General features: G+C 48.6%; 1 long non-coding RNA gene across 1 annotated transcript; it reads left to right on the forward strand.

Annotated features, from left to right (window-relative positions):
- The first annotated feature begins 3,608 nt into the window (after nt 1-3,608).
- LOC130454798 (uncharacterized) lies at nt 3,609-5,328 on the forward strand. The gene is made up of 2 exons (XR_008912601.1): nt 3,609-3,898; nt 5,081-5,328. It is a non-coding gene; the product is annotated as an uncharacterized LOC130454798 (long non-coding RNA).
- Nucleotides 5,329-6,088: the final 760 nt, after the last annotated feature.

The following is a 6,088-nucleotide window of genomic DNA, read 5'->3' on the forward strand; positions in this document are numbered from 1 at the left end:
GACACAGAGACAAGAGAGAGACAGAGAGAGAAGGAACAAGAGAGAGAGAGACAGAGAGACAAGAAAGAGACAGACAGAGAGATAGAGAAACAGAGACAAGAGAGAGACAGACACAGAGACTAGAGAGAGACAGAGAGAGAGGGAGCAAAAGAGAGAAAGAGACAGAGAAACAAGAAAGAGACAGACAAAGAGAAACAGAGAGACAAGAGAGACAGAGACAAGAGAGAGACAGAGAGGGAGCAAGAGAGAGAAAGAGACAGACAGACAGAGGGAGAGAGAGACAAGAGAGACAGACACAGAGACAAGAGAGAGAGAGAAGGAACAAGAGAGAGAAAGAGACAGAGAGACAAGAAAGAGACAGACAAAGAGAAACAGAGAGACAAGAGAGACAGAGACAGAGAGACAAGAGAGAGAAGAGGGAGAGAGAGACAGAGACAGAGAGAAAAACACAGACAGACGGAGAGAAGCCAAGGACAGCAGCCAACCAACTAGCCTCTGGCCGCAGGGAGGCCCCAGGGCTCACAGTTTCTTCTTGCCACCCCACCAGTCATCTCACACTCCCCTCCACTTCCAAGACCACTGAGCTTTGAGTCATGTAGCCCAGAGACAAGGGTGACTGATTAAAGGGCTTTGCAGCCCCCCTCCCCCAAGATGGAGGGGACGAGGGTGGGAAGTAACCCCCCAGGGAGAAGCTAAACCTGGGCACTGGGCATCCTGGCCCCCTGTCCTGCCTCCGCTTCCCTCTCAGCATCTCTCTTCAGGGGCCACACAGGCTACCTCTTCCAGCAGGGGGAAAAGCGGGGGAATAGGCTGCATGAGTCAGCTGGAGCTGGAAACGGAATGTTTTGTTCGGGAGAAGACATCCGTGATGCAAGCTTGGGGAAACAATGTGCTCCCTGTATCCTCACCGCCCCCCCTCCAGCCCAGCCAGGACATTGAGCAACCAGACCTTGCCCCAATCGAATCCTTCCCCGGGCTGGCTCCGGACTGTGGCATCAGCCTTCTTGAGGCTTCCCACTCCCAATTATCTTCCACGCAGAAACCCTAAACGGCTCCGAACCACTAACGAGCCTGACCTTTTCCTTGCTGAGGAAGCTGCCGTGGCTCCCAATTGCCCTCCCACTCCAGTTCCTTGGCTTGTGGGTTCCTCGCGGGGGTTTGCCCACTTCCCATCCCCCCGGGCTCCTGGTGCTAATGGCGCACCCCGATTCTCTCCCGGGGTTTGCCAAGGACTGTTTTCTCCTCGCCGGGTGACCTTGGGAAGGCAGAGCCTCCCTGAGCCTTTCTTTTCTTCTTTATCTCTACCAGTGCAATTCTTCCCTCAGCCAGTGGATCGGATGAGCTAATTTATGTAAAGTGCTTAGTAAACGGGAAGGCTCTATAATATAAACATAAGCTATTTATATCATCGCCAGCCCTCCTTCCTTCCAGACCCAGCTACCTTCAGACTGTAGTAAATCCCCAAAGAAACAAATCAGCCGCTCGCCCACCCAGACCTCGCCATCCCCCCGCCTCGAAGCTCCCCCCCCCCCCCCTTCGTGTCCTGTCCTTCCCTGGTCTTGTCTTTCTCCCAGAAATCTTCGTTGATGGTGCCGCGGCCGCCTCCTCCCCAGGGACTGCTTTGTACTACTTTGCCCTCAGCTCTGAGTGGCCCTGGCAGACCCTCGCCCTTCCAACTTGTTGCTCAGGCTCCTTTGTTGCCCATAGGCTCAGAGCTTCTCCTCCTCCTCCTCCTCCTCCCTTGGCGTGTTCTGAGCTAAAAAGGGCCAAAGCTAAAGGTGTCGAGAGGAGAACCGCGCCTGAGTAAAAGGGACTGGGTTGGGGGCGATCACATGGCGGGGGGGGGGGGGGGGGCGGAGCAGCGATAGGTCAAAGACCTCTAGGCTAGAATTTCGATTTAATTACACGAGGCAATCGGAGACCTGCTCAGAACCACTAAAGCTTTGCTAATTAACTGTTCTCTCTCCGAGGTGCTGTGCTGGGCACCGTACCCAGAAAATGAGCTGAATGGCGAGTCTGGGGAGCACCTGGGACCCAAGACCTCCCCCTCCCCGGCTCAATTCACTTTTGAATACTTTGAGGACCGCATTTCACTAGAATCGGCCTCCTTTGTAAACACCCCTCTGACTAGGGCTTCAGTTGCACCTGCCTGCCAAAGAGATGTGGTGCCACGAGGGAAGAACATAGTGATGGCATCGCAAACAAACGAAAACGCGCACAAATGAATGAAAGAAGAGACAGGAAAACAGATGGCTAGGAATGCTTCCATCCATCTCTAAGCACTTTGGCTCTGGAGTAGGCCGACCTGGGTTCAAATCATACCCCGGCCACTTGCTCTCTGTGCGCCCCTGAACAAGTCTCTGGACCTGTTTCCTTTTCTGCAAAATGAAAGAGTCCGGCTAGATTGAGGGCTCTTAATCTGGAGTCTGTGGACTTGGTGGTATTTTAAAAATTATTTTAATCACCCTATTTCAATAGAATTGGTCTCCTCTATGACCTAAACATTTTATTTCATGAATTGCAAGATATTATTGTGAGGTGCCCATAGGTTTCACCAGACTGTCAAAGGGGTCTATGACTTGGTCAGGCTGGAGAGGGAGGGAAGGAGGGAGGGAGGATGCAGGGAGCACTTTGTTTCCCCAAGCTTGCATCAGAGACATCTTCTCCTCCGTGCTAGATGACTTCTGGGGTCCCTCCCAAATCTGGATCTGACCCTATGGTCCACAGCTCCCCTGGAACAGAGATCTGTCAGTCTGATTGAACTAAACTAGTGTGGGCAGGTCCATCACCTGTACCCCTCCTGCTAGGGAGTTGGACATCAGTTCAGGAGAACCTCCTTGTTCCCCACTCCCTGGCCCTATGGGACAGGACAGGCCCTATCCCCTGGAGTTTTGTCATGGAAGCAGTCACAGATACAAGTGAACAGAATGCGCCAATAGCAAGAGCATCTTTGGGGTCAGGGCAGGGAGGTATTAGAAGGGTGTACTAATCCCTAGATCAAAAAGGGACCTCCAAAGATCACACCCTCCTCATTATCTCTGTCATCTTCAAAAGACTGCCTCAATTTATCTATTGAAAATCTACACCCCCCCCAGAAGGGGATTTGAAGCATCTTCCAATACATTGCCATTCTCCATTGTTCTTAAGATCTTTCTCCAGTCTAACCTTATTCCCTCATACATAATATAACTGAAATATATTCCCTCCTCCAAGCTTCTCTCTTTTCTCTTATCCCCCAGGTCCCCAAACTCCTCCACCTGACCCCTACAACTGCAGAAAATGCCCCTCTCTCTCAGCATCTTCAAGGGGTAAAATGGGAACTGGGAGGGAATGCTCGGCTGAGGATGGAGTTCTTCAGTTCAGAGAGACAGAAAGGGATGGGAGAAGAAAGCTACCCGCCCTCCGTCAAGGTGGCTTTGCCTGTGGTTTTTATTATGCATCGATTTTCTTATCCATCTTCTTTAGAGCCTCTTAGATCTTCTGGCTGCGGCTGTTTCTCCAAATTGTCATTCACTCCAAGCTCTCTAGCTCCTTGCAGGAGACCAGGGAGGAAGGTGGGGGGGGGGGTTGCTAGGTAACTGTTGCCAAGGAGCCAGTGCCAAGGAGCATCCCTAGCCGCCTCCTCATTCCATCCTATCCCTCTTCCCCATCCTCCCCTCAATAAGTCCTCTCAGGTCTATAAAGCACCTTGATGCTGTCACCTTCACCAGCTGCAGCCCTCTTTCCCCAGCTCCTCAGGTGGAAGGTCAGCGATTTCAGTGCCCACAAACCTTTCATGACTGGACCAGAAGACCTGACCATGAAGATCCCTCTTCATGGCTTTCCCTCTGTCTTTTCTGGTCTGAGCCAAACAGACAGCAGCTTTCGAGAAGCAGGGGATCTCTGCTAAGTCTGAAAGGTATTGTCTCTTCCTAAAGAAGAAAGGCATGCAGGGGAAAATGGAGGCTGAGTGGAAGAGGGAGATAAACACCTTCCCATTTTCTCTGAACAAGTCGGAGACTTACAGCCCAGTTTTATTATTTGAGCCATAATATTAGAATTCCCAGCACTCTGGACACACAACAGAATGCCTCCCCCGCCTCCCCCTGCCCCCACCTGACACTGACTATCCTCAGATGGGAAGTAGAAAGAGGGCTGAATCTGAAGTGAAAGGACATCGGCTTGAATCTGTTTTGCCGGTGAGACCTTAAGCAAATCATCCACCTCTCTGAGCCTCAGTCTCCTCATGTGTAAAAGTGAGGGCTCAGGCTAAACACTTTCTAAAGCCCTTTCTAGTGCTTGGCCTATGATCTTATGAAATGATGTTTTTATTACTCTTAAAAACTCCAATTGGATCAATGAGCTCATCTTTGGGGGCGCTCCCTCCAAGGGTGCAGGCTGCTTATCAGGAGGGACTCTCATTCATGTCCTCCCACAAATATGTTGCAGGGAGAGCACCCAAGATCCTGGGAGCCTTCCTTGCATTCTGGTCATCATTTTGAATTAGCCAAACCTCTGTCCATGCCTGCAGTGAGCCAAGAGTGGATTGAAAAAAAAAAAGCCTTGTTAATTCTGTTAGACCCAGACAAATATTAAAATAAGTTTGCATTAGATTGACTTAAAATGATAAAGGCAGTAGCAACTAGGTGAGTCAATGGAGGCCAGGCCTGGAGATGGGAGGTCCTAGGTTCAAATCTAACCTCAGATGCTTCCTAGCTGGGTAACCCTGGGCAAGTCACTTAATAAACTCCATTGCCTCTCCCTTACTGCTCTTCTGCCTTAGAACCAATTCTTTGTGTTGATTCTGAGACTGAAGGTAAAAGTTTAAAAGAAAAAAAATATAACAGCCAGATGCCACCTTGTTGGACCTGGAATCAAAAAGATCTGAATTCAAATTCTGTATCACTTACTAGCTGTGTGACCCTAGGGAAGTCATTTAACCTCCTTTAGCCTCAGTTTCCTTGTCTGTTAAAATGGGGTTAATAATAATGCCTCCCTCCTAGTGTTCCTGTGAGGGGGAAAAATGAGATCATATTTGTGAAGCACTTTGCAAGCCTTAAAGCACTACATAAATGTGAGCCATAATTCTAATTCTCTTAAGGCGACAGAGAGAAGTAGCTGTCAGCAAGCTGAGAGGTGTTAAAAAGAGAAGACAGATTGGGGATTGAAACGGAAGCTCCTGTGTGCGGAAGCCATTGCAGCTAATCACTCATCCATTCTCCACGTCTTGGAGTGCCCTACATCCTGACTCCTTAGTTCTGAGCAATGATAATTCTAAGCCAGCTCATACAGGCCCCAAGCTGATTGTTAAATTTTCATCGAGAACATTATACCTTGCAAATTGTCAAACTACTAATCAGGGCTTGATTTATTGTTTTGTTGATGCTCTAGACTTTAAGAAAGTGATGGAGAAAATGTTAATAACATAAATTAAACTTAAAAGTATGCCTGCATACATTTCCCCCTGGAAAGCCCATTGTTAAACATTTACCAATACCCCCCTGGCTCTAAGCCATTCTTAGACTCTCCTTAACAGGAGAAAATGCTTTCCATGAGTCTGTAGTCATGAGGGAATTGAGATTGGAGCAGCCAATGATGGTGGAAATTAAATGAGCCTCACTGACTCCACCTTGTAACTCGATTCTGGAGCTAGCTCAGTTCTCTTTCTATTCAGTTATGGGTTTGGTCCAACTTCTGTCTTGGGAGAAAACCTTATTCAAATGAGTAAATTGTGAGAGGATTTTGTTGCACTATTTGCATGCCTGGAAAGCTGGGCCACCCTTACCTGCTGCTTAGAGACCCTCCATAGCTAAGGATTTGGGTTATGTTGAGGGGAAACCCATCAGATCCAAAGACTAATGCAAGGAGTTTTCCCAAAATTATGCATCTCAAGCACACTACATGTTCTGTCAAAACTGGCCCCACACTGAGCATTCGGTTATCGGTTCCATGTTCCTTTGACCAAATAGGGATAACGGAACACTTTTTTGCTACCCCCCTCCCAATTTGGAAAGGACCTAATTTTTCCTCCAATTGGAAACCAGATGGCCTAATATCATATCCTGGTTTATTGTTTTCTTTTTATTAATTGGTTTTATTTGACTGTTTT

Source organism: Monodelphis domestica, chromosome 5 (genome assembly GCF_027887165.1).
Source record: "Monodelphis domestica isolate mMonDom1 chromosome 5, mMonDom1.pri, whole genome shotgun sequence".
Classification (NCBI taxonomy): domain Eukaryota; kingdom Metazoa; phylum Chordata; class Mammalia; order Didelphimorphia; family Didelphidae; genus Monodelphis; species Monodelphis domestica.